This window comes from Alexandromys fortis, unplaced genomic scaffold (assembly GCF_014885135.2).
Source record: "Alexandromys fortis isolate MF-2015 unplaced genomic scaffold, M_Fortis_MF-2015_v1.1 scaffold_330, whole genome shotgun sequence".
Taxonomy (NCBI): Eukaryota; Metazoa; Chordata; class Mammalia; order Rodentia; family Cricetidae; genus Alexandromys; species Alexandromys fortis.
In genome coordinates, this window is record NW_026068204.1 from 732,210 (window position 1) to 759,656 (window position 27,447).

General features: G+C 42.2%; 1 protein-coding gene across 6 annotated transcripts in view; it reads right to left on the bottom strand.

The window, feature by feature from the left end:
* Gnb1 (G protein subunit beta 1) overlaps positions 1–27,447 on the bottom strand; it is a 58,619-nt gene that overhangs the window by 26,542 nt on the left and 4,630 nt on the right. For 4 of the 6 annotated variants that reach the window (XM_050130146.1, XM_050130147.1, XM_050130143.1 and 1 more), the window contains exon 2: positions 6,784–6,832. The exons of 1 other annotated variant lie outside the window; for it this stretch is intronic. The gene's annotated coding sequence lies outside the window, so the exon portion shown is untranslated. Of the gene's footprint in view, positions 1–3,865; positions 3,889–6,783; positions 6,833–27,447 lie in introns of those variants that run through there. One more of the 6 variants, XM_050130144.1, reaches the window with a different exon arrangement.

The window sequence follows — 27,447 nt, forward strand, 5'->3', positions numbered from 1 at the left end:
AAAACTTTTAAAGTCATATGTAGAACTGCATTAAAAACAATCTTTTTTGCCTGTACAACAATGTCTAATACACACCACTGGACTGAAACATCATAAACTGTTAGTGCCAGTAGTGCTGGTGCATTCCACTACTTAGGTGGCTGAAGAAAGACCTTAAGTTCAATGCCAACCTGTACTAGAGACCCAGTCTCCAGAAAAATAAAATCATTTAAAATAACACAGATAACACTAGCCTTTCTCATCATGAAAAGATTGCATCTCTCAGAAACCAAGAACGAAATGCTAGACATCCAGAATAGCTACCACACGGAGAAACCAGGAATAATTTCTTCAGGAAAAGGACTGGGGCACTCTGGAAAACTACAACTTTAAAGCTATGGCAGTCATCATGAGCCTTAAAAGGACAAAGGGGATCCAGAAGTCCTCTATTTCCACCAAAACCCTAGGCTGTGGAATCCCAGGAAGCTCAGAAATATCTTGACCCTTCTAAGCACAAACGTTCTGAACAAGGCTGGTCACGTGCTGCATACCCAGTCATACAAGACATCTCCAAACTCTAAGGTCATCCTGTTACGACTTTTTCAGCCCAGAATGCGTTCAGTTGGCAGAGTGCTTGACTAACATATATGAAGCTCTGGATTTGAGTCCAGCCCCAGGATAAATGGGGTGCAGGGGTGTACACCAGCACTTTGGAAATAAGCAGGAGGATCAGAGTCACCCTTTAAGGTCATCCTTGGCTACATAATTTGAGGCCAGCCCGCGATATATACTGGTCAACAAGAGCTAGTTCCAGGGCAGGCTCCAAAGCTACAGAGAAACCCTGTCTTGAAAAACCAACAACAACAAAAAGTTCCTCATGTTATGATGACCCCATCATAAAATTATTTTCATTGCTACTTCAAAATTCTAATTTTGCTGTTATGAATTAAAATGTAAATATCTGTGTATACCAATGATCTTAGGTGACCTCTGTGCAAGGGTCATTTAATCCGCAAAGAGTTGAGACCCATGGGGTTGAAAACCCCTACTTTAGGTTTAGTGAGAGGCTCTGTGTTGATAAATGAGGTAATGAATTAGTAAAACAAGAGGCCAAGATTGGTCTACATACATACATAGATGAGTACACCTACCTGCGTGCATTGATACACACACACATGCATGCACAAACACACACAGTAATAAAAATTAAACCAACAAATCTTTAAGTGTGATGGCATGCCTCTAAGCTTCAGAACTTGGGAGAAGCAGAGGTAGAAGGACTGCACTGAGTCTGAGGCCTCTCTGGTAATATAGTGGGCTCCAGGCTACCTAGGACTGTGTATCAAGATCCTATCTCAACTCTTCCTCAAAACTCAAAGTTAGTATCACATGGCTTAACTAATCACTGTTATTTTCACTAAGAGTAAAAACACATCTTGGGTAAATCATCTGGATGACCCCAAGCGTAACTGCTCAAGTTCCTGATACTTTTCTATTCTCAGAAAAACGAATGAATACCGTCAATGAAGATCCACACTATAGGCTCCTGATGCATTACACTGGCAACAAGATCCCTTCCGACTAAGTGCCTTTGCTGCTGGGCAGTGCAGAAACACTTGAGAAAATGAGTTTGAGAGTAACCACCAGTAATGGGCTAAGAAAGGCCTACAAGGTGCAGCTGTGCACTACAGGGAAGCCCCACATTCCTAGACTAGCACCTGCTGTTGCTGTTGCTCTCTAGGAAAGCAGGCTATGCAGCAACACAGCTTCCAAAAGATTTCCGAACACAATGGTAGTCTCATTTTCTGTCAATTCTCCGCACCTGTTCTTTCCTCAATTAAGAGAGAATCTTGCTAGCCAGCCTCATATGAACTAAAATTTACCGTTACACCTAGTCTGACCTCATACTCCACTTCTCCAGTGTTATCGTTACAGGTACATACCACCATCTCTGGCTACAGTGGTTCTTTTCAAACGTATTTCTTGAGTGGATGTTTGACTCGCTAGAAAGCTCCAGCAAGGGAGAATACCTCAGGCTTCCCTGGACATCCCTAGCATTAGAGAACATTATTTACTTTTTCAGGAAAATATTGGGTCATTCTGTCTTTAGCACACAATATTTAAGGACTAAAGTTTAAGAATATTCCTATACAACAGAATAACATCATGTTGTTTAGATAGAAAGATATGGTGCATGTTATTATTAGTCTTGCATGTGTCTGGCTTGCTTCACTGGTTTTACTCAGGCTCACTACACTCCAGCACTTCTTACCATACAAAGTCACTCTGGCTATGAAGATCTACCACCCAATCCAGCACTCAACTAAGAAAAAGTAGCAACCAAAGTCACAAGGTACCCTGAATTAGTTCAGTCAACACACAGCAGATGACCCGGACACAAACACTAAAGCTGAGTTAGCTTTAAATCACAAAACTGAAAACAACACACTAAGAGGATTTTGTGAACAGAGGAACTTTCTGAGCTGTCTCAAAAGCTCCTCAGGCTTGGCAGCCAGTGACTTTACCTAAATAGCCCATTAGCTTTATAAAGATTTTCCACTAGGTTTCTAGTAAACCCATTTTCCTAGTTTTAAGCACTATAACTGGGTGACTGTCATATATTTTTTTTCTGTAGTATATGAAGAGTATCCAATTAAATGAAAGATTTTAGGCCAATGAGATGGTTCTGTGTAAGTCTCTTGCTGTTCAAGCCTCACGACCTAAATTCAACCCCTAGAATCTAACCATGTAAAGACAGAAAGAAAACCTGGCTCCATAAAAATCACTCTCTGATGCTCACAGTATGTTAAAAAGAAAGAAAAGAAGAGAGGAAGGGAGAAAGGAAGGATCTTAACAGCTAGCAGTCTTTTTCTAAAAAAATGTTTTATCTGTTTGTATATGTGTATGGAATACACCTGGTAAGGACCCAGAACAGCTTGAAGGAGCTGGTTCTCGTGTTCCGTGCGCATTGAGTACCTTTACCTGCTGTCCTAACATTACCTTTTCACGCCTGAATGAAGTGCAGCACACACTATTTACAGTTTTAATACTTTAAAATGAATGTATGTTTAATAAGTCTTACTTACATTTAATCACTTTTGACTTTCTCTTCAGTGTTGTTAGTCCCTTGGCCCTTCTGGAAACCCCACCATCAGGTCTGCTTGCCTGGGCAGCTCTTCTCCTCCAGAGCATGTCCCAGGTAAGCTTTGGCTATGCTGAGGTGGCATTTTCCAGTCTAATCCACTAAGACAGGACCTGCTGAGGCCTCATGACTGCCCATGACCCACATCTGACTTCAGTTTTAAGTGAGAACTGCTGTTTAGGAAATCTGAATAATTTAGAAACATGGGGCTAAGAATGCAGCTCAGAAGGAGAGTGCTTGCCCACTATGAGAACAAGCAAGCAGATGAGCCCTATCCTTACTTTAAGTAAAGCGTTAGCATGATTAGAACAGTTCACACGTGTGGTATGAGATATAAGATCCTCAACGTGTGACAAAGACAGCAGCAGCATAATGCCCTCCAATCAAGACCCTGTGAAGGAAGGCGTGCAGAGTACCTCAACGGTGACCTCAGGGTCCTACTATTAGACAGTTATCAACAATGACACTTGGGCTACAAGTCTGCTACCGACAGAAAACAGACAGACATATGGGCTGTCAAGATGGTTTAGCCAGTAAAGACACTTAACGTCAAACCTGCCAACCTGATTTGGACAGCTCAGGATACACCTCATAGAAGGGGAGAACTGACTCCTGTAAGTTGTCCTGACTTCCCTATGTGCGGTCTGTTGCAATGTATACACACAAAATAGACTATAATTCAAAAATTTTTAAAGGGGCATATTTTGAAAAACAATTTCATTGCCAGGCAGGGGTGGTACACACCTTTAATCCCAGCACTCAGGAGACAGAGTCAGGGAGATCTCTGTGAGTTCAATGCCAGCCGCATCTACAGAGAAAGTTCTAGGACACTCAATGCTAAACAGAGAAAAACTGGAAAAACAAAAACAAAGAAAGCAAGAAAAAGAATTTCAGTTTCTCCAACATACAAATAGGACTTCACTGAATCAGGTTTTACTCTGGTCTGGAACATCATCATCTATGTCACAGAGCTAAAACAAAAATTAAATGAGATAATCAGTCTGACAGTCCACCCCCATCCCATAAGCCTCTCAGTGATTATACTACTGAAGTGTTAATAGCTGACATCTGAGTAGAAGTCATATTAACAGAGAACACTACTGTCCTTCTTTGAGATGTTATTTTCAATGACAGGAATTTCTTAAAGATTTGAAGTTATGAAAGTGGCTGGATTTGTAAGTGAATGTCTTTGATCCCAGCACTCAGGAGGCAAAGGTAGGTGGATCTTTGTGAGTGTTGAGGCCAGCCTGGTCTAAATAGTGAGTTTCAGGACAGTCAGACCTACATAGTGAGATTCTGTGTCAATCTGAGAGAAAGAAAGGGATGGAAGGAGGGAGGGGAGATTAGAATTGTAAAGCCAAACAAACAGCACTAGACCTGAACATAAACAGGGAGCTATACAGGGAGCAACCATCAACACATTTTCTAAGTGTGATAACAGTATTGTTTTATGTTTAAAGGTACTGAAGGTCTTTAAGAACAAAGATTCTCCTCAAAACAAGCAAGAAATAGAGAAGTGGGTAGGGGCACGTGTAAGAAAAAGATCAGCTATGAGCTAGTGATGATTTTAGTTTGCTGACAGAATTTTTTCAAGTGGTTAACTTCTTGTACGAATTTCAGTTTTCTATTAATAGCCACCTTTTAAATTTGGTAAGGTGGAACATACATCTAATCTCAGCACTCAAAAAGGTAAAACAGGTTCGAGACTAGCCTGGTCTACAAGAGCTAGTTCCAGGACAGGCTCCAAAACCACAGAGAAACCCTGTCTCGAAAAACAAAAAAAAACAAACAAAAAAAAAAAAAGGTAAAACAGGAGGACATTGAGAATTGGGTCAATGTGGGCTATACATTAATATCCTGTTTCAAACCTCTTTCTTGTCCACTACCCCCCCCCCCCCGTCCGCTAAATTATTTGTGAACTTTGAATCTTGATTGAAATGTAAGAAAACAAAGAGAAAAGAAATCTGGGTTGTGGCTCATGCCTTTAATTCCAGCACTTGGAAGACAAAGGTAGGCAGATTTTTGAGTTCCAGGAAGCCAGGGCTACACAGAGAAACCCTGTCTTGGAGACCAAAACAACATAATACAAATACACAGTAACAGCTAGGCATTATTGCAAATGCCTAACTCTTGTGAAGGGTTAGATACACTTTTTTCGGCCTTTGTACAGCATAGGCACAGGCATGTACAATACCTGCAGGAACACGCACACACACAAGGATGGAGAGATGGCTCACTGTTTCAAAACCTAAGGAAGAAAGCTCAGGAGAGATGCTCCAAACATTAAAAACACATGCTACTCTAATGGAGAACCTGAATTTAATTCAGCTTCAAGGCATTTTGAGCCCTCTGGCCTCTGGGGACGCCTGCACTCACATGCAAATACCCCCCCCCATGCACACACACAAAACACATATCCAATTAAAAATAAAACTTAAAAAAATACACATGCATGGACACACACACAAATTTTTAAAATAGAGAAATGGGCCAGATGTTGGTGGCTTACACCTGTAATCTCAGCGTGCTGAGAGAACGAGGCAGGAAGACTGACTTTAAGGTCAACCTGGCCTGCATGGTGAAACACCAAAGGGAGGCTGGGAACAGCAGGATGAAGAGATGAGATGTCCCTATGGTTCAGAGCACTGCATGTTCTTCCTGGACATTCCCAGCACCATATAGGAGATAACAACTATCTGTAACTCTTTCTCTTTGGCCTCTGCCTGCACTGCATGCACATAGCACACAGACATACAGCAGACAAGACACCTAGAAATATAAAATACCAACAAAGACAGCGCAGGGGGGGTAGAGGTACAAGTCTGAGGTTAGCCAGGCCTACATTTAGTAAGACAAACTATCTCAAAAAGAGGGGGTGGGGTACCAGTTACTTGAGAGAATGAGGCAGGTCAAGGCCAGATTAGACAATACAGCAAGAGAACAGGTAAAACTGTGACAGAGTAATAGAGACCATTTGAAAGAAAGTAAAACTTCTAACAAAGGAGCTGGAGAAATGGCTAAGTGGTTAAGAGCACCAGCTGCCCTTCCACAGGTCCTGAGTTCAATTCCCGGCAACCACATGGTGGTTTACACCATCTATGATGAGATCTGGTGCCCTCTTCTGGCCTGCAGGCATACACATAGGCAGAACATTGTATACAAAAACAAACAAACAAACAACAAAAAAAAAACAATGAGATTAATAACCCTGGGCTGGTGGTAGATGTATCTTGCCAGTAGAGTACAAGTTTAGCATGGGCAAGGATCTCAGCTTGACACCCAGAAGAAATGTAAATGCTGTACTTTAAGAACTGATGAGTATTGGGCTCTGTGGTTTACACCTTTAATCCCAGCCCTCAGAAGGCAGGTGAATCAGAGTCCCTGACAGCCTGATTTACAAAGTGAACGCCAGACCAACCAGGGCTACACAGAGGAACCCTGTCTTGAGATATAAAACAAAACTGATGAGTATCAGGATGGACACAGAGCACACTTTTAATCACTGCCCTGGGAGGCAGAGGCAGGTGGATCTTTGTAAATTCAAGGCCAGCCTGGTCTGCATAGTTAAGTCTACACAGTCAAAGGTACACAGTGAAACATTCTCAAAATCCCCCACCTCCAAAACCCCACAAAAATGACAACAATTATATATGTGAAGTTACCTTAATTCAGAAGTGTTTCTGGTCTGTTTTCCCACACATGTAAGTCTATCTGTAACAACAGAAAAGATTTTTATCATATTGGGGCTGTGCTAACAGCTACATTGTAGAAAAGAACACATACACAATCCTCTTCTCTATTACTTTCTCCACCATAAATTTCTACTCATTATAGAATTTAATTTTTCAACACTGAAAAATAAAGAAATGGAGACCAGGCACTCAGCCTGGTCTTCATAGTGAGACCCTGCCTACACACGCGTGTGCGTGCACACACACACACCTACAGAAATAGTAAACAGGGGGCTGGAGAGATGGCTCAGCGGTTAAGAGCATTGCCTGCTCTTCCAAAGGTCCTGAGTTCAATTCCCAGCAACCACATGGTGGCTCACAACCATCTGAAATGAGATCTGATGCCCTCTTCTGGCCTTCAGGCAGACACACAAGACAGAATATTGTATACTAACTAAATAAATAAATATTTAAAAAAAAAAAAAACAGAAATAGTAAACAAAATAAAGAGGCTGGCAAGATGACTCAGCAGATAACAAAACTTGATGCCAGTCCTAATGACCTGAGCTCAGTCCCTGAACACCACATCAAGTAGGAGAAAACCAACTCCCAAAAAGTTGTTTTGACCTACCTATCTACCTATATACACACAGCCATGTACATAGAAGATAACGTCAATTACGACACATCCAAAATATGCAGATCCACGGACAAAGAGGAGTTGCATGGGGCCATACACAAAGTATGAAATTTTATTGAGAACAGGCCTCCTTTGAGGGTGACAAAAATACAGACTTAGGTAGGGAGGCAGTTGCACAACAATGTGAATATACTAAGTGCTACTGAATCATTCTCTTTAAAGTGTTTTAATTTCTATTATGTGAATTCCACCCTAAAAAAGATAAGGTGGGCGTTGAAGTGGAAGTTAGGGAACACAAGTTAATCAGTAAAAGCAAGCTACATCCACCTCCACACGTCCTCTCCGAGAAGGTCCTATAAGCACACGCCTGAGGAACCATCAAGTTCTTAGTCTAGAGGAAGGTCTCAACCTGGCACCCTGATTTATTTCTCTCTCTCTCTCTCTCTCTCTCTCTCTCTCTCTCTCTCTCTCTTTCCTTTCCTTTCCTTTCCTTTCCTTTCCTTTCCTTTCCTTTCCTTTCCTGTTGTTGTCGTTTTGTGTATAACAGCCCTGGCTGTCCTGGAACTCGCTTTCTAGGCCAGGCTGGCCTCAAAATCAGAGATCTGCCTGCCTCTATCTCCTGAGTGCTGGGATTAAAGATGTGAGTCACCACTGCCCAGAATGTTTATTTATCTTTAGCATTTTGTTTTACTTTGTCTTTGAGACAGGGTTTCACTAAGTAGCTCTGTCTGGCCTGGAACTTGATATACAGACCAGACTGGCCTCAAAGTCACAGAGATCTGCCTGCTTTTGCCTCCTGAGTGTTGGGATTAAAGGTGTGTGCCACCATACCCAGCTTATCCTGCGTTTGAATAGGAATAACCCCACAGACTCATGAGTTCGAATGCTCGGCCCATAGGGAGCAGCACTATAAGGAGGGGTGGCCTTGTTGGCGGCTGGGGGGATCCTCATATGCTCAAGTTACACCCAGTGTGGGGCAGAGCTGTTTTTGCAGCCGTCTGTGGAACAAGATGTAGACCTCCAGCACCATGCCTGCCTGCACACCACCATGATAATTAGAGACTAAACCTCTGGAACTGTAAGCCCCAATTAAATGTTTTCTTTTATAGGAGTTGCTGTGACTGTGGGGGCGGTGGTGGTGCACACCCTATCCCAGCACTCGAGATGCTGAGGCAGGCGGATCTCTATGAGTTTGAGGCTAGTCTGACCCACACAGTAAGTTCCAGGACAGGTCCCAAAGCCAGAGAAACCTGCCTTGAAAAATCAAAAAAATAAAAAAATTAAAAAGAGAGTTGCTATGGTTGTGGTGTCTCCTCCCAGCACTAAGACATTCTGGTTTATTTAAGGTAAAATTATTCTTTGGGGAGGGTGAGTTGTCCAGCGACTGACAGGTATACAGTAGATAGGTCCCAGTTCCTACTGTCAATTACAACAGCACAACTAGCCTCACTGTAGCCCAAGTAAGAATCCTGCCATAAAGGGCCATAATTATCCCAGTCTCTACACAAAAATCTTCCTGAGCATCTTTTCAGAGTAAAAGATAAAGGGATAAATCACAAGGAGGGAGAACATGAGCAAGGAAGTCAGGACCGTGAGATGGTGGGACTGATCTAATGGGAGCTCACCAGGGCCAGCTGGACTGATCAAACCAGACTCTCTGAATGTGGCTGACAATAAGGGCAGACTGAGAAGCCAATGATAATGACACTGGGTTTTGATTCTACTGCATGTACTGGCTTTTTGGGAGCCTAGTCTGTTTGGATGCACACCTTCCTAGACCTGGATGGAGGGGGGAGGGCCTTGGACTTCCCACAGGGCAGGGCACCCTGACTTCTCTTAGGACTCAGAGAGGGAGGGGAAGGAGGAGGGAAATGGGAGGATGGGAGGAGGTGGAAATTTTTAATAAAAAAAAAATCACAATTTGCTCTATCTGAAACACTAAGGCTCCGCTCCCTGGGGGTTCAAGCTTTCTATTCTTTCAGAAGACACTAGGTACTCGATAGCTCCTGTGGCCATGCCAGGATACAGTGGAGAAAGGGGCTGCTTAACTATCCCAATACCTCAGGTCAAGTCATGTGAGTTGTCTGGATTTATTTGTGGGAAAAAATAAGATCCAACTGCAGTTTTAAACAATATGTAGCAATCAGAATTTAAAACACCTTAAAGAGGGCCAGAGAAATGGCTCCGTGGTTAAGAGCACTGTCTGTTCTTCCAGAGGTCCTGAGTTCAATTCCCAGCAACCACATGGTGGCTCCAAACCATCTGTAATGAGATCTGGCGCCTTCCTCTGGCGTGTGGGTATACATGGAGGCAGAAAGTTGTATACATAATAAATAAATAAATGTTTAAAAAAAAAAACACCTTAAGAAAATTGGGAAAACCAGAATTTATTGAAACCAAAGCCAATATCCAACATGCTACCACACAGCTACACCAGCTAGTCTGTGGTGCAGTGGAAAGATGGGGCACATCATAGATGCCTAGGTACTAATACTGACAGCCTGAACCTGCTGCCCACCACAGAACTAGGAGCCAAAGTGCCAGACAGGCAGGCAGAAGAGCGCTCTCGCAAGGCAAATGTATGGAGACTGAGTGAGCTAACGGCTAGCCGCTGCTGCTGATACACACACGGCAGTGCCAGCTGGTATGAACACATGATGAGAAAATAGCCTGCGATAGAAACTAGAAAGGTATAAATGTCAAAGGTTAGAATGGCTGGAGAAAGTTCACTAGTACATATTTAATAATATACATAAGGCCCTGGGTTCCAGTGCTCTAAAAAAGTTTCTACTACATTTACTTATATATATGTGTGTGTGTGTGTGCTCACTGGGGGTGGGCATGCACAAACATATCCATGGCACACATCCATTCTGCATCCAATATTGAGTCCTAGGAAACAAAATCATGTCCTCAGGTTTGCTGGCAAGCACCTTCAATAGATGAGCCATCTGTTGAGTCAACTCACCAGTCCAAGTGCAGCATCTGACAGAAGGCAGTGCAGTAGATACTAAGCCATGCAGCGATCATGACTGCATCATGCTCACTTAGCCAAGGAGCCCATCACAAAGTGGTTCATTCCCATGGCTATACTAGTTAAATTCCAAAGATCAGACACCATTTCAAGATTCTGAATAAAAATCATCTGTTCCTGTTTGACTCTATGGAGCTAATTTAACTGTATTAAATATGAATATGATTAACTTCTAAGTACACACATATTGTAGCACATCTTGAGGTTTTAAGTTCTAAATACTGTATTTGTATAAAGTCACTTAATTTTTCACAATCTTGAAATGAAATGCTCTCACAAAGCTCTTTACAGATGATTTCCCATTAAAATGTGAATTCAAACATTTTTTTCTCATTGGACAATCTCCAGATAAGAAAGATGGGCACCAGCAGCTCTACTGCCCCCAGCACTGGGTTACAACACACACCGCAGTGCAAGGCTTTTCTATGAGTGTTGAGGACCCACATTTGTGCTTCAAAAGAAAACTGAAAGAAAGTAGAAACGAAAGAAGCCATGCCTCAGGCTACGTGTGTGTGTGTGTGTGTGTGTGAGAGAGAGAGAGAGAGAGAGAGAGAGAGAGAGAGAGAGAGACTGAGACTGAGACTGACTCATATTGGTTCTGATCTTGTGTCAGGTACCAGTATGGGGTGGGGAAAAAGTTACAACTATATCCTTAAATTTTGAGTACAGCCAAGCGGTGGTGGCACACACTTTTAATCCCAGCACTAGGGAGGCTGTGGATTAAGAGGCAGGTGGAGCTCTGTGAGTTGAGGCCAGTCTGGTCTACAGAGCTACATAGGCATGCTTACATAACAGTACAAAACCAGGATGGAAGCTTTAAGCTACTGATAAAACATTAATAGCACCATGGCCTCCATAGCCAAGGTCTGTTCACTCTCAACAACATTTACAAGTGCTAGGCAAGAGCCAATTTCTCTCCTGCAAGTTCTTTGATTCCATGCCGAGTACTTGGTTAAAATCCTGATGAGGGGGTTATAAAGTAAGTGATGTCAGGTGCTTTTCATTGTGAAGGAAAAATAGAACTAGGTGGGATGGAAAGGCAGAAAGATGAAGGTCATTCGAAAACTGTAGTCAGAGAGAAGAGCGCTCAGATGTGCTCATCCCCTAACCCACATGATGGAAGAAGAGAACCAACTCCCAAGGAGGTATGGGGGGGGGGAGGAAGTGGGAAGAGAGAGAAGAGGGAAGGGGGAGATTAATTCCCTACTTCCTTTAAATGTCAACATGTACTGCCATTTCTATATCAGAAGGAAGCATTTTATTTTCTTTATTCCTAAAATACGGTCCCTCTCTTAAATTCAACTTGTTCGTGCAAAAAAGGATCAGTCATAAAAGGGGGGAGGACTAGGGCCATGGCTAAGTGGTAGGGTTTAAGGGGGAAAAAAAAAAAAAAAAGAGGAATCTACACCACCACCAGGCTAATAGTAACATCACTAAACCCAGCCTGGGAATAAAGAGAAGAAGGCAAATCTTTGAATTTGAGAACAGCGTGGTCTATAGAGAAACCCTGTTTCCAAACAAACAAAATGTAAAATCAAATCCCCACCAAAGAACCACAAATCATTAGAATTTGCCAAGAACTGGCTATAGTCCCAGCACTTAAGAGGCAGAGGCAGGCAGATCTGTCACTTTGAGGACAGTCTTGTCTACAAAACACGTTCCAGGACAGTCAGAGCTGTTTCAGAGAAACCCTGTCTCAAAAATCCAAAAAGAATTTGTCAAGAAGCAGACTGAATAGAAACAAAGTTATAATAAACAAATATTCCAAGTTACTTATCAATAAGGAATGAGGCAAAACACACAAACCCTGTAACAAGAATAAGATCAAGTTCTCAGTGCTTGGCACAGAGTAGTAGCCCAGTATTTGCCTAGCAGGGGGCTCTTTACTTTCATGAACTCTTTTGCTTCCTCCTAATCTTATCTAATTCCGAATGGTGACACAATGGGATAAGAAAAACTAAGATATGACAACGGTTAATGTTTTTTTAAAAGAAAAAAAACTTAAAGCAACAGACACTGAACCTTCCTAAGGTAGACGAATATGGAAGGCTAAGTACATGGGCAGGACTTTGTAATTTCCTATGTTTCCCAAGTTCAATATATTTATTGTCTATTTTTTCTCAAAATTGTTTAAAAGAAAAAAGTTGAATACTAACTACATCTTTAAGGAAACGATTAAATCTAGAAGCAAAAAGTTAAACTATTCCTGATGCCGTCTTCCAATTTTCCCTATGCCCTCAGTACTTACCTGGTCGAACTAAGGCTCTTACAGGAAGAAGGAAGACAGGGATTCTGAAAGGCCCTAGGACAGGAAGCACGCGTAGGAAACAAACATAAGAGCCAGGGGGCTGGAGAGATGGCTCAGCAGGTAAGAGCACTTGCAGCTCTTGCAAAGGACCTGGGTTCAGTTCTCAGCAACCACATCAAGAGGGTCACTACAACCAACCTCCTGTAACTCTAGCTTCCAAGGGCTCCAACACCCTCTTTTAGTCTCAGTAGGCACCAGGAATGTGCACATACACACACATTCACACATATATATGAAAATAAATTTTCAAAAAAAACCAGAAAGAAAGGAAGGAGGAAAGAGGGGTAGACAGGCTGTTTGTATAGATCCCTACCACTTCTGGAAACCTTTTCTCAAGTCATTCCACTGCCCTCTGTATCAACTGAACAATGGTATCTGGTGCACTGTCCAACAAGGCCTATTGTCCTCCAGCACAATCAACTCAGTCTGTCTCTAGGAAAGGTCTGCTAGCTCATTTACTTGCTACCCCAGCAGGCAGTGGAATGGAAAGGATAACTAGGAAGGCGTCACAAATGGGTCAAGCAACAGTAGGGTCCTGCAACACAGGCTGTAGTTATGTAAGCTTCATCTTTTCATTCTGCACTGTCCAGCTAGAGAAATGAGTCATAAGGCACCAGACATAGATTCGAAACACATCATCAGGTAATAATGCAATTCTCCAAACAAATGTAAGTGGTTTCTAAGCCACTGGTGGCATATTATCTCTAATTGAGCTCCTAGGAGGCACAGATAGGAAGAACACAGCAAGTTCAAGGCTAGCTTAAAGACTATGTGGTGAGACTCTTGCTTATTCTGTCAAAAACAGGAGGAGCTGGGCCTGAGGTAGGAAGACTGAACATCTGAGACCAGCTCAGGGTACACAAGGCCCTTTTCCAAAAAGAGAAGGGGAAGACATGGTCGGATTTAAAGACATCCATTGCACATAGTCCCTTATTACTCTAACAAAAAGAGGTTTTTTAGTTACTTATGTGTATGAGTGTTTTGACTGTGTGTGTGCATGCACCATGTGTGCGTGTTGCCCACAGAAGACAGAAGAGGGCTACGGATCCAGTAGGACTTGAGTTATAAAGATGGTTATGAGTTGCCATGTGAGTGCTAGGAATCAAAACTGGATCCTCTAGAAGAGCACTCAGTGCTCTTAATTGCTGGGCCATCCATCTCTCCTGAACCTACTTTTTCCCCCCTGTTCATTTATCAATAAAACTGTAGACAAAAGGGATTGTGTTACTGCCCTTGCAATTTACTCAATAAGCTTACTTTTGGGCTGGGAGAAAAGCTCACCAAATGAGACTTGTTATTAAGTCTGATAGCCTGAGTTTGATCCCTGTAATCCATAGTGCAATGAGAAAACCTACTCATGTAAACTGTCCTCTGACCTACGCACAGAGTGTGCTTATGCATACAAGCACACAAATAAATAAATGGTAAAAACAAAACAGAACAAGCCAGGTGTGGGGTAGCACACCCCTTTAATCCCAGCATTCAATAAGAGGCCAGTGGATCCCTTGAGTTCCAGGCCAGTTAGAGAAACATAGTACAAACATGCCTCAAAAAATCAAACAAACAAACCAAGCAACAATCTCAGCTCCCAAACTAAATGATGTTCAGAATATTGAATAAATTCAGTACACTGAGAAAATGTGGGAAGTCTGAAGACGACTGACATGAAAGGAGCACCAAGTTCCACATTAGCTATACCCTCTTGATGACATCACAGCCTAGCTGCTGGGCCTGAGATGCTTGTTTTAATAAAAAAAAAAAAAAAACAAGTATCGCAAAAACATCAGCACAGCACCAGAAATGAGGTGGGTAGAGTTTGATCTGATTCTTAAATTTGGGAAGATGTACAGTCCACCAATTAATAGCTAATAAACAATAAATAAAATTAGTTTTCTGCAACCCATAAGTATTATTTTTCAAATGGCCATTTAGTTCATTACACAACATTGCTCAAGTTGTTCAAATCTTTTTTTAAAGATTTATTATATGCAGTATTCTGTCTGCATATGTTTGTATGCCAGAAGAGGGCACCAGATCTCATCATAGATGGTTATGAGCCACATGTAGTTGCTGTGAATTGAACTCAGGACCTCTGGAAGAGTATTCAGTGCTCTTAACCTGTTATCTCTCCAGCCTGGATATTCAGATCTTAAAACAAATTATAGGAGATTTAAAGTTGTGTTGGGGCCAGAGCACTGGGAACCATGAGACATTTGGTACCACTGTGATTTTAGGAACTTTTCCATCAAAAGCCAAACCCGGACCTCAGAGATAAACAAACAGACTAAGTACAAGGTAGGGGAAAGACAATGAAAGGAAAATCAGGGCGAACGGGGGAAAAATGATTAAGTGAGCCAAGGGACAGGGGGTCTGGCTCATCTCCCTTCCTTCTTTTCAGTTAACGACAGTGAAGTTGGGTAATCAGGAACTGTCTTCCTAATCAACAAAGCCCAGAGGACTCTATACCTGCTGACTGAAAGAAACTTCTATGCAAAACCTGGATCATACTGAAAAGAAGCCCACTGAGAGTTTGGGTTCTTCTACAGGACTACTGGCTTCTGCTCTTAAAAAATGTCAAAAACCACACACCAACAGGAAGATTCCAAGTTCAAGGCTATCATGGGCTATACATATAGCAAGAGCAATGTCTCCACACATTGCTACAAGTAGCAAGAAGGAAAATTAATGTGAATTTTCATTCTGTTTCATGATGTAATCACATTTAAGGGAGAGTTTGATTCATTTTTATCCATTTTTAGGTAGTCTGGTTAATTTAATTAGTCTAGGCTGGCCTTGAACTCAATCCTACCTCAGCCTTAGATCTAGAGACTAAGAACCTTGCTGGCTGCTGAGGCCTCTCTCCTCACCTACCCAGAGAACAGAGCCCACTGCTGCTTCTTGAGGTAAAGGAAGTGTGGCCTGGTTGATGGAAATACACTCTTCACAGGCCAATCAGGGGACTTTACCAAAGCTTAAATGGGAATTCTCAGTTTCTCCTATTTATTGCTCACTTCACTTTTTTGGAAGTACAACTAGTAAGTCTAGAAAAAAGAAACCAAGAGAGCTCAGTGAAGTACCCAGAAATCACTCCCTTGGAGACTTCCACAAATACCACCAGGAGTGAATACTGCAGAACTCTACACATAAGGAACTGAGTACAAACAAGGCTGCGAGAGCCACAAGATGGCCATTTCTCACACCTAGTGAGTGACAGGGAGCTGGAACCAACAGGAGGCAGGGGTCTTACTTAACCTGGCTCGGTCTGACTGAGAATTGCACATATTGAACAGCATTCCCAGAGTTTCTCCCTCAAATTTTTCTGCAGCACAAAGTACTACACATTAATTAAAAAGACAGCTTGGGACAGGAGGCATGGTTAGTATCCCAGCATCCATACATGGGTTAACAACAGTCTTTAACCTCAGTTCCAGGGGATATAGTGTCCTCTTCTGACTCACTGTGCTCACATTGTGCATGCACATACATTCAGGGCAACACTCACACGGTAAAACAAATCTGGTTTGGTTTTTTTTTTTTTTTTTTTTTTTTTTTGTCTGCTCTTTTTTTGAGACAGGGTTTCTCTGTAGCTTTGGAGCCTGTCCTGGAACTCCCTTTGTAAATAAACCAGGCTAGTCTCGAACTCACAGAGATCCGCCTGCCTCCGCCTCCCAAGTGCTGGGATTAAAGGCGTGCGCCACCAACACTAGGCAGTAAAACAAATCTGAACAGACTACCTGGTTGTAGTGACGTACAGTTGCAACCTCAAGTACTAGGAAAGTAGTGGCAGAAAGATCAGGAGTTCTCTCAGGTCAGCCTGGGCTACAAGAAACCCAGTCTCAAAAAGTAAAATAAACAGGCAGTGGTAGCACACGTCTTTAATCCCAGCACTTGGGAGGCAGAGACAGGTGAATCTCTGTTGAGTTTGAGGCCAGCTTGGTCTACAGAGCAAGTTACAGGACAGGCTCCAAAGCTAAAGAAAAACCCTGTCTCAAAAAACAAAACAAGTAAAACAAAAAATAAACAGGCAACTGCCACATGCCTGTAATCTCAGCCCTTAGGAAGTTGATTCCGGAGGATCCCCAGTCCAAGGCCAATCTAGGTAACTTAGCAAGACATTGTCTCAAAAAATAAAAAAATTTAGAGATAGAGTACTTGGGATCAGAGAGGTAGGGTTGATACCCAGGCCTAGCTTCTGTGCTGGGATGAGACTAAGAAAAAGATTTGTGGTCAAATGTAGCATCTTAGGCCTTACATGGCATTTACTATCTCCTTCAGGGCTGATACACCTCAGCCCACAGCACCACATAAACAAGGTGCAGTAACCACATCTGTAACATCAGTACATGGGAGCAGAGCAGCACCAGAAGTCAAAGTCATCCTTGAGCATATAACAAGGCCAGATTAGAATAGCTAAGACCCCATCTCAAAAAAATAAAGAAAAATTTTAAGCTAATATTAGCATAATTTGCTCACAGAGCTACTTTGTTTTTGGAAACCAAGTATCACTATCCTTCGAAATAACTATCGTGAGCTTGGGAAATTTAAAAAGAGAAAGAGAGAGGGAGGGAGGGAGAGAAGGAGGGAGGGAGAGAAGGAGGGAGGGAAAGAAAATGGTATCTCAGCACAAAATGTTCCTTGCTACCTCCTCAGACATCCACAAAGTAACATTTCACAGGGCTGGACAGCATGGTCGTCACAGGATACACAGGAATGTAACCTTTTATGAGTACACAGATAGGCACAACAACAAGCATGGCAAACATCAGTTAAGCCCAAAACCTCAGGACCAGCCTAGGCAACAGAGGAAGACCCTTGCACAGACCAAAGACATCACAGGAGCAGAAGAAAACCTAATCATGGAAACAATGGCATCAGACTACTTTCCTTTCTTATGAACATGAAATAAATATATGGATGAATGGATGAATAAATAAATTTTAAACATCTGTAAGTTCTATTTAAAAACATAGCTAGTCACAAAGAAAACATCCAAAGATCCCAGGCAGGGCCAGTACACGGCTGCCCATTTCATCTAGCACTCACTAACCTAAACCACTGACGTCTACAACAGAACCAAAGCAGAATTTTAAAGTTGTAAAGTTTATTTCAGTTAAACATTCAGGACAAAAAGCATAATTACAGAGCTCTCAGACCCCCACAGGAAAGGGCGGTCCAAGAGCTCAGGTGAAGAGCTTGCCAAAGCTTTTCACATAGTCCTTGCCTTCCACACTGAGCCCCAGAACTCTCAGCTACATAAAGATCAACTAGGAAAGGAGTAGAGGAAATTCCTTGTCTAATCACAGTTATTTGTCATGTAGCCAGTTCCTTTTTTTGCTGCTGCTTCTTACAGATGACCCAATTAGTCTCCAACTGCCCACTACAAAAACAACTGATTTTTTATAACTGGTTGACATACACACAGCTTTAAACCCACTGACACGTGGGAGGCAGAGGCAGGCGGATCCTGGTCTACAGAGCTAGTTCCAGGACAGGCACCAAAACCACAGAAAAACCCTGTCTCGGAAAAAAAAAAATCACTGACACTCAATTTAGGAAGATATAAGCATGTAAGTCTTATAAAGCTGCTCTGCCATATGTCCCAAGAAAAACACCACAAATAAAGTTCAAATAATTTTAAAATAGGACCAGCAAAATGGCTCACTACTTACGGGTGCTAGCTGCTAATATCAACAACTTGAATTCAATCCCTGGTACCTACATGATAGAAGAACTCACTCCTGCAAGCTGTCCTTTGACCTCCCACACTATTTATTTATTTATTTATTTATTTATTTATTTATTTAGTATATAATGTTCTGTCTGCATACATGTCTGCAGGCCAAAAGAGGGCAGTAGATCATTACAGATGGTTGTGAGCCAGCCTCCATGTGGGTGCTGGGATTCGAACTCAGGACCTCTGCAACATCAGCAAGTGCTCTTGACCATAGTCAAGGACCCAACTCCTTTTTTTCTCTCTCTCCCCTTCCTCCCCAACCTCTAATCTCACACTGTAGTACAAGCCTTCCAGTGATCTCCCTCCTGTCTCAGCCTCTCAAGTATTAGATTATAGGTGTAAACTACTAAGTCCAGCTTACAGACTCCCGTTTAAAATAGATATTTACTGAATCTGACCTTGACGTTCCAAGGTTTAAACAAGGTCAACAGCAGCTCCTAACTTTAAATATGCAAAGGCTGCTAAATCTAGTTTGTGAACACAACTTAATTCCTCAAATTCATACTTTTACATTGCTCAAAATGGCACTTACTAACCACATAAGGCAAAAACAAAACAACAGCAAAAACAATTCATTTTATAAAAATTAAATTAACACTAAGAAGGCTAGCTGGGCTTGGGGATAAAAAAGCTTTTAGTTCCACCACTCTGGAGGCAGAGATAAGAGAAACTTTATGAGTTTGGGGCCAAGCTGGTCTACATAGTAAATTCCAGGACAACCGGGACTACAGGAAGACCCTATCTTCAGAAAAAAAAGGAAAAAGGAAACAAACAAACAAAGTACCTAGTTTTTCAGTCACACTAGACACATGGTTCTATTACTGAACAGGATATAAAACAGAAGAAGGAAAGAGGACTGGAGATATAACGTGGTGGTGGAGCACTGTCCAGCACAGGACAGATCCTGAGCTCCATCCTCAGCACCACCTGACTTTGAAAGAAAGCAAGTACACAGAACATCAGTTAGACACACAAGGAGAGGGGTCCCAAAGGATGAAGCACTAGCTATCTAGGGTCGAGCAGCATCTGCCAAAACTCATGCCTACCGGGAACTATGACTTTACTTGGAAAGGTCTTTTTCAGGTGTAATCAGGCAAACTAAAATGAGATCACACAATCAGAGTAGGCCTCAACCAAGTAACTGTCCTTCTAAGGAAAGCAGTTGCATAGAGTTTAGAAAGTCCTATGAAAACCGGCGGAAACTGAAGTGATGCAAGCACAAGCTACTGTTACACAGCTGACAACCAGAGAGAGAAATTAAAGCTTCTCAAAGGCAGAGCAGTATACAGAGCTTTCCCCAGTTCCCTGCAGGACGCTCACACATCTTGCCTGCACCCCGATTTCAGACTTCTCCATAACTATGAGAGTAAGTTTGTGGTTGTTTGTTGCAACAGAACCCAAAGCCCAGCAGGGCCTAGGAAAGAATCTCATGAAAGCATGAAAGACCAGGCAAAGGACTAAGACGCTCCGCTCCCAGTGTCCACTGAAGCTGACATTTTACTCCACTTCATTTATTTATTTTGAGACATAGTTTTTCGATGTAGCCATGGCCACTCCGGAATTTGCTATGTAGACCAGGCTGGCCCACGTCCACACCTCTGCCTCCCCAGTACAGGAATTAAAGGCAAAAGCCATCAGACCTGGGGTTCCATCTCATTTAATCCCTACAATGCTTATGAGAATGGAGAGAACAAAGATGCTCAACAGATGGACAAGTGAGCTATAAGGAGGAGAAAACACAACTGGCTGGAAGTGGTGGCATAACCTTTAATCCCAGTACTGAGGGAACAGGTTGGCAGGACGTTTTGAGTTCAAGGTCCAGCTAGGGTTACATATTGGGGCCCCGTCTCAAAAAAAAAAAAGGAAAGAAGGGAGATGTCCTATCTCTCCCCTATGTAGCCAGCCACCTTAAGTCCTCCCAGCCAAGCACAGCAAACACCTACCCTTCTCCTCCATCTGTTCCCCACTCTTCACTTCTGACCATTCCTTGCACTCAGGAAGGTCCCGTGGACAGTAGATCTCACCTCTGTGTTCTATGAGCTACTATTCCCATACTCATCGTCTGCTGACTGCCCTTCTACTTTCCCCATACCTACTCTCAGGGCAGACCTCGCCAAAACTCTGGGTTTTCCTCCCCTGCAGGATGCAGTACTGCATGTATATGAAGCATTAGTAATGAGACAAGACATTAAGACAACATGACCGGCTGCAAGCAAAGGACTTCCAGTATCTAATTTTCAGCTCAGACCCCCTTTCCATTTTCAATCATTCAGGATCCCAGGGGCCTTGATAGATTAACTGATATTTACTATATTCAGAAATTAAGATTAAGATTTTTAAACCAGGGCTGGAGAGATGGCTCAGTGGTTAAGAGCATTGCCTGCTCTTCCAAGGGTCCTGAGTTCAATTCCTGGCAACCACATGGTGGCTCACAACCATCTGTAAAGAGGTCTGGTTCCCTCTTCTGGCCTGCAGACATGCACACAGACAGAATATTGTATACATCATAAATAAATAAAAAAAGATTTTTAAACCAGGCACTGGTGATGCATGCCTTTAATCCTAGCACTAGGGAGGAAGAGGCAGGCAGATCTCTGTGAGTTTGAGGCCAGTCTGGTCTACAAGAGCTAGTTCCAGGACAGGCTCCAAAACCACAGAGAAACCCTGTCTCGAAAAACCAAAAAAATAAAATAAAATAAAAAAAATTATCTTTCTCAACCAGGCACTGGTGATGCATGCCTTTAATCCTAGCACTAGGGAGGAAGAGGCAGGCAGATCTCTGTGAGTTTGAGGCCAGTCTGGTCTACAAGAGCTAGTTCCAGAATAGGCTCCAAAACTGTTTTGAAAATCAAATAAATAAGTAAATAAAAAATAAAATTTTTAATTAGTTTAAATTTTGGGGGAGTGAAAAGCTCCGGAAGTCAGAGGGCAACCTGCATGAGTAAGTTCTCTTATTCCACTATGTAAATCGCAGAGATTAAATTCAGGTCGTCAGGCTTGGTAATAAGTACCTTTATTCACTATGCCATCTTTGTAGTTCAAGACTGAAAAGTTTTTAAATGTTAAATCAGAAGTTAGGGAGAAGGTTCATGGGTAAAGTGAATGCTAAGTAACCACAAGGAATGGAGTTTGAATCTCCAGAACCCACATAAAAAGCAAGACTTTCCAGGCAATGGTGGAGAACGCCTTTAACCCCAAACTTGGGAGGCAGAAGCAGGCCAATGGATCTCTGAGTTCTTCAAGACCAGCCTGGTCTACACAGTGAATTCCAAGACAGCCAAGGCTACAAAGAGAAACTGTCTAAAAAAAAAAAAAAAACAAGACTAAGACTTGCCAGCATGTACCCACAACCCCAGTACTTGGAATGAAGAGGGTTTAGGATGGGGGAGGTAGGGGTAAGCACAGATCCTTCTGGGTTCAACTTTCAGTCAAAAACTAATCTCAGAAATTGAACAAGGTCTGGAGATGGCTCAGTTGTTAGGAACACATACCACTATTCCAGAGGACCCTAGTTCAGTTCCCAGCACCCACAGTGGGTAGCTCACAACTGCCTGTAACTTCAGCTCCAGGGCATCTGACACCTTCTTCTGACCTGAGAGTACCCATATCCATCTATGCACAATCACACACAATTAAAATAAATAAAAGTACTAAAGATCCATTCAAAATCATACACAACTAAGGAGAACATGAGATATCCCAAGTGAACTTCTGGCTTCCACACATGCATGGAAGAGCATCCCCAAATGCTCTCCACATACACTGCAAAGCCCATTCCCCACAAATATATGTGTATTAAATCACTTGGAACACATGTTATCAAAAACAACACTTTTTTATGAGGGAAAAAAAACAACTCCAGCTCCAGGAGATCCAATACCCTTCCTCTGGTTTCCAACAGAACTCACATTATGTGGAATTCAGACAACTTTTAAAAAGTCAGGAATAGTGGTCCACATCTTTAATCTCAGACTTAGGAAGCAGGCAGGTGGATCTTTTACAGAGCCAGTTTCAGAACTGCCAGGGATACATGGAGAAACCTTGTCTCGAAAAATAAAAATTGCAATTAAAAAAAGAAAACAGCCTCTCACAGGTTTTTTATTATTTTGTTAGGGAGATGAATATTCCTTAAGACTAAACCAAAACTCAATAGCCAAGTGACCTTTGGTTCACTGACTGCAGTGATGGGATGGAGGCAAACACTGCCACAGAGCTATACTGCCAGCTCAAATGGTCAGTTTCTTCTTTTCTACTTATCAGTGTGTCCGTGTGTATGAACACATGTATCAGAGGATGACTCCATTGGCTGGCTCTCTCCTTCCACTCTCTGATCTTTTGTCCTGCTTTCGCTTATCTGTTTTCACCATTACCTTTTTAGTGGGGGAAAAAAATGTAATCAGGGTTTTTATTTAGGTTTTAGCCAAGAAATCTACAAAATGTAAAGATGTCAGTCACTGCTTCATGACGTGGGTGGTTTTTGGATTTTGCTTTGGCAGAGCTTTGTAGAATAGGCTGTTATATAGCCTACAACAGCCTCAATCTTGCTATGTAGCTGAAGAAGGCATTAAACTATGATCCTCCTTCCTCTACCTCCCAATCCCGAGATTACAAACATGCCACCATGTCCAGCATAAACTTTTCAACACTGTTAAAGTTATACATTCTAGCTGGGTGGTGGTGGCACGCCTTTAGTCACAGCACTTGGGAAGCAGAGGCAGGAGGATCTATGTGAATTCGAGGCCAGCCTGGTCTACAAAGAGAGTTCTAGGACAGCCAGGGCTACACAAAGAAACCCTGTCTTGAAAAACAGAAGAAAAAAAAAAGCTATACATTCTAATTAAGGGGGCTTGATGGCCTCAGGCTGGTTCTCACTGGTCCAAGTGCTACTGTTCTGTTTTTAAACTATTTGTTTACATGGAAGGAGGCACGTATTACCACAGCATACATGTGGAGGCCAGAGGATAACTTTGTAAAATCGTTTCTCTCCATCTGTCTGTACATGGGTCCTGAAGACATAACACCAGTTATCAGGCTTTCGTAGTTAGTGTCTTCACCTGCTAAGACATTTCATGAGCTCCAACCTTGTTTCTGAGGCAGGACATCTATTCTATGAGCCACACTATGTCCCCAAGTGGTCAGTTCTTAAAGGGTAGTACTAATGTGGAATCTGAAACTGATAATTTTTCAAGTAGTTTCATTAAATCATTTTACTCCAGTTTATGCCCTGAATAGATCTTTTATCCATCTATGAGTTCATGGCATCATGTACACGTCATTTGGGAAGTGAAAGTTGACTGATACAAGGAGGTATTTCAAATGCAAACAATGCTTCATCTATAATTAACAAAAACTGTTTCACTAGAACTACCCTCTAATCGTATAAGCAAGGCACACTATCCTCAAGACTGAAAATGTGTACCTTAGTGGTAGAATACTTGTTAGCATACAGGAGGCCTGAGGTTTCATTCCAGTAAAACACATACACCCTTTAAATACTGGATACTGTCTGTCATGACAGCAGTAACAAAAATCTCTATTTCTGTTTGAAATCATCTATTTATTTAAAAAATATTTCATTTCATGTATATAGATGTTTTGCCTGCATGTATTATCTGTGTACCATATGCATGCCCTCACAGACCAGAAGAAGATGCCCAGAATTGAAGTTACAGATGATTGTGAGCCTCTATGTGGGTGCTGAGAATAAAACCCGGGTGTTCTGGCAGAGAAGTCACTGTTCTTAACCACTGAGCAATCTCTCTGAGATTTTCTACGTATAGTATTTCTATTATTATTATTATTTTTTTTTTTTTGGTTTTTCGAGACAGGGTTTCTCTGTGGCTTTGGAGCCTGTCCTGGCACTCGCTCTGTAGACCAGGCTGGTCTCGAACTCACAGAGATCCGCCTGTCTCTGCCTCCTGAGTGCTGGGATTAAAGGCGTGCGCCACCATCGCTCAGCCTAGTATTTCTATTATTATTCTATAAATATTCTATAAGTATTTTATTTATACTATTGCTATGTATTTCTAGTCTACTATTACATCTTATTATAAAATAGAAGTCCTCAGTGTTTCTATTTATTACTGCCATCAATACTCAAGTTATTTTAAGTATCTGGTTGACTGTTAATTTTTGAGAAGTTTTCTGCAATATCCATGTTTGAGCAGCTACAGTTCTTCAGCTCGGCTGCACAATGCCTACCTTCCCATTCTGTCATGGGACAGTAAAGGGATGGATGGGCAGTCAAGAGTTAGAATTACAGAACCTATTTTTGACAATTCATCAAAGGCATTAGGTTTTTAAAAGGCCTGGAGCCAGGTGTTGGTGGTGCACACCTTTAATCCCAGCACTCGGGAGGCAGAGGCAGAGGGAATGAATCTCTGGAGTTCAAACCCAGCCTGGTCTATAGAGTGAGTTCTAGGACAGACAGGGCTACACAGAGAAACCCTGCCTAAGGGGGGGGGGACACAAAACAAAACAAGAAAGGCATGTGTCACCATAACTAGTCAAAAAAGGCTTGCCTGGGGTATATAGCAAGACTTCATTTCAAAAAACTAGGAAATAATAAATGTAAAGGAATAATGATTTTTTTAAAGCTCTGGTTAACCTGGATCTCACTATTAGGCTTGTCTCAAACTCAGAGATCTGCCTGCCTCTGCCTCCTGAATCTAAAGATTAATCAGTAATTAACCCGAATGCTATGAAAATGACCAGTTTGTGCCACAGCCTTGATATGTGTTAAGGAGTTAGCAGTTTTATTTGCCACCAGTGCAAATCTAACACAGCCGTAAGTCAAATAAAATAGTCATAGGATAACAAGTAGCTTTAACTTAAGAGACCCTAAAGAGGGTTTCAGGAACTGCTAAGAGTTTACAGATTACACTTTAAGATTTGAAGGTCAGAGTAAGCACTGATCCCAAGGCTCCAATCACCATCAAAATGCTAATAACTCCCAAAGGCCTAAGAAGTCACTGACTCAACAAATATCTATCGTGTACTTTTCAGGAGTAAAGCTGAGTATCCTTCTTCCAGAAGCTGAGAACTAACTAGTAGGAAGCTCAACATCAGGCTATAGAGCCTGTGGTTCAGGAAGGTCCTGTAGTGAGGCTCCTAATGGAGAACGAACTCTGTAAACACACTTGTGAGGGTCTCCACAGAGCAAAAGAATGTTCAAGGACTGTCATGTGTCTGTGGAGCAGAATGTGAAGATGCACAAACCAAAGTCATTATCTACCCCACGAGGCACCCAGGACAGAACCCCCACAAAACCCCAGGGCTCCTTCCTGATCACCAGCTTTCCTCATCTTCTCCAGCCAGCCTCCTCCCTCTGCCCTGAGAATGCTCCAGGCTTAAGCGCTGTCCCTTAACTTAACCTACTCAAACCCTTCAGAGGCCTGTTGGAGCCCTCTAGATCAAAGTTCACATTCTCCCCAAGACTCTGATCTTTATCTACTTCTCCCCGGGAGAATTTCTGGCTAGAGAAAAGTAATTATTGCACGTTTATTATGTGCCAGACATTGCTCCAGTGCTGAAAACAAGGTGGATAATGGAGTCCAGCTGCTGTTTGCTGCATGAAAAACACCATCTCCTCTCCTCTGCCCCACACCTCAAACTTATTTCGGGGACTTCACCAAGTCTAGAACTGGTTGGTTAGGTATCCCTGAGAACCACTGACCTCCATTGTTCCTACTCGTCAGGTGCCCACACTTTGTCCTCAGGACTCAGAAAAGGTGCTGAGCAAACATTTGAAATATTAAATATTCCAGATAAGCCAGGAGTTGGGAGGCAGTAGCAAGCAGATCTCCTTGATTTGTGAAGTCAAGGTCTGCCTGGTCTACAAAGCAAGTGCCAAGACTACAGAAAAACCCTGTCTTGCAAAACAAAACAAAAAAACAAAAAGAAAAGAAAAAGAAATATTAAATAAATTAGCCAGTCGGTGGTGCTGCACACCTTTAATTCCAGCACTTGGCAGGCAGAGGCGGGCGGATCTCTTGAGTTCAAGGCCAACCTGGTCTACAGAGCAAATTCCAGAATAGGCTCCAAAGATACACAGGGAAACCCTGTCTCAAAAAAACAAGTAAATTAATTAATTAATAACAAAGGAAAGGGAATATCAACCAATAGAAAAGTAGATGAGCAGATGAGCATCTATATTTCTCGTAGGGACTGAACTTTACAATCCCCACACCCCACACAATGACATGCAGGTTAATAAGCTTCACCTATGCTGCTGCTCTCACTCTATCACTCTCTTCCCCTCTTGATAAAATACATCATAAAACTAGGACTACTAGCGCCGGGCGGTGGTGGTGCATGCCTTTAATCCCAGCACTCGGGAGGCAGAGGCAGGCGGATTTCTGTGAGTTCGAGACCAGCCTGGTCTACAGAGCTAGTGCCAGGACAGGCTCCAAAGCCACAGAGAAACCCTGTCTCAAAAAAACAAAAACAAACAAACAAAAAAAAGAAAACTAGGACTACTAAATATTATCTTTATATCTAGTAACCGTAACCGTTATATAAATACAAGAATGGACTCAACTAAATAATGCTTAGAACCATTTTATGTAATCCTAGTCTTTTAAATCACAGAGATTTTAGAAATGGCTCTTTAAAACTTCTGAATTAAGGCAGGTGGCAGTGGTGGTGTACTACTTTAACATCAGCACTTGGGAGGCAGAGGCCACCCTAGTCTGTTACACAGAGAAACCCTGTCTCGAAAAAGCAAAGCCAAAATAAAAACAAAAAAATTCTGATTTAAGAAAACAAATCACAGGCTGGAGAGATGGCTCAGAGGTTAAAAGCACAGGCTTCTTTTCCAGGGGTCCTGAGTTCAATTAAAGGTGATGCACACACCGGGCGATGGTGGAGCACACCTTAAATCCTGGCACCCAGAAGGCAGAGGCAGGCAAATCTCTAAGTTTGAGGCCAGCCCAGTCAAT